The sequence below is a fragment of the Xiphophorus maculatus genome, chromosome 5 (assembly GCF_002775205.1).
Source record: "Xiphophorus maculatus strain JP 163 A chromosome 5, X_maculatus-5.0-male, whole genome shotgun sequence".
NCBI classification, from domain to species: domain Eukaryota; kingdom Metazoa; phylum Chordata; class Actinopteri; order Cyprinodontiformes; family Poeciliidae; genus Xiphophorus; species Xiphophorus maculatus.
In genome coordinates, this window is record NC_036447.1 from 14,070,063 (window position 1) to 14,072,231 (window position 2,169).

Below are 2,169 nucleotides of genomic sequence, written 5' to 3' on the forward strand. Positions count from 1 at the left end.
CCTGATGGAAACCTTCTTTCCTATCTCGCAAACATGGAATGCAAACTTTGGGTGTGGAATGTCGGAATGTGGCGCTATCTTCACTTACAGTAAACCTGCAGAAATTATTCACAAATATTGCTTCATTGCAAGTAAAATACATGTGGTTTAAAAGAAAATGTAGGGCTAAAAATGTTGTTTACTCAATGAAAACAACTGAATGTGAAAGAATATTTTAACCGAATGCAACTTCACTGACAACGAAAGCTAAAAACGAGCATTTCACAGAGTAGACTTTCTCAGTTCGTTGTTGCTCTCTTCTTCACAGACTTTGTCTGTGCCTTACAACAGTTGATCAATTGTTTTATCTGATAAATTAACAGAGAAGCAGATAATTAGGATGCAGTAAATCTTAATTTTCAAAAATGTGTGCCTCTAGATGTCTGAATATGTTCGCTGTCCTACAAAAATATTAAACCTCCTCCTCCGGCTTACGTCTTCTCTTTCAGGATTATCTTATATTTTAGCTCCATCCATCTTCCCATCAGGTCTCACCACCTTTCTTGTCCCTTGTCCAAAGCTGGAAGAAAGTATCCCCACAGTTTTAAAACCTAAAACTGCTTTGAATTTCTCAACTGTCCCCCACCTGTTTGCTGCATTCCTTGGTTTTCATGATGTTGCTTGTTCACTAATGTTTTCTAACAAACCTCTAGGTCTTCCAAGAACACCTGAGTTAAAGATACACACAGATGGACTGTTACAGACTCCTGAAGACAATTGGTTCCTCTGGATTCTGTTATGTATGTGAATTCCAACAAGCATTGTACTGCTCTGATTCACAGTGAGGCACTACTTTGTGTTGGTCTGTCACGTACAATCTCAATAAAATGCTTGTGATTTTAACATGAAAAAGCTGGAAATGTTCAAGTTACATGAAACTACATATTCCTTCTCTGGACTAAAAGCTGGTTTCCTTTAATATATTGACGGAACAAAAATATTTAACTTTGTGAGACATGTCGAGATGTTCAGTGGCTGCAGCTGCTGGAGCCCATCTTCGTTTGACAAGGGATGTCTAGGCTTTCTGTCGGGAACTGTTACCGAGCTGCAGGAGGCTTTTGAAGGTATCAAATGGTTGAATCATCTAAAGTGGCCCAACTGCGCACACACATGCACACAAGCCAGGCAGATAGAGATAGGCTTATCTAATGCTGTTTGCTCGTGCTGAGTGAGGCGGGGGTAACAAAACACCCTGCCTGGTACCCTACTTCACTCACTGGCCCTGTTAATTATTCACCCTGCCTGGAGGGCCCTGTAGACCTCATACACACACACACACACACACACACGCCTGCACACACACACAGCATGTCAAATGCATCTGCAGTATGTTTAATTTACGTTCTTGAAGTTGTTTTCTTTTGTTGCTGCTGATGGCCAATTCAGACACTCCTGTTAACTGAGACAGGAAGGGGCAGGGCGGGGATTAAAGGTCTGGACTGTTAAAGAGGAATGTGATATCACAGAAAGCACAGAGGGCATCATTCATGACATCCTTCATTCATTCTTGGCCTCATTCCCCTCCTCACATCTTCTAAGTGCCTATTATCTGTTTTTCCTCCTCAGACCAAAGCAATTAAACACTTTGTGCAGAGCTAAGTGGGCGCACATCGTACGGGGCGAGTAAAGTCCCCACTCCTAGCAAAAGATCTGAGTCGTGGATTTACCAATAGTTTGACAACAGGGCTTGCTGCAGTCCTGCAGGAGGCCAGGCTTTAAGCTTTTGTGTGGGTTTGTGTGTTTTATAATGCCCGTGTGGTGTGGGCCAGATTTGAAATTGTTGACTTAACCAAAATGGCCCTAAATGAGTGATGGGTTTCCTTCAGTGCTTATCTGTCTCTGTCGCAGTATATTCCAAGAGCTCTACTTATAGATCCAGCCAGAAGTGTGTAATATTTCTTCAAACGGGTTTGACGGGACAGAAAGGCTGTCTCAGCACCGAACTGACCTTGACAATGCATGACAGCAAAAAAAAAATAAAAATGACAGGGAAATATTTTGAGATGATTTTTCAAATAAAATTAGAGCTTTTTATATTATAAAAGTCCTTTTAATATTTAAAGATGCATAATGAAACATTTTCCTTTTTGCCTATTTATTGTCAAAACTAATTTGAAAGATTGTTTCTTA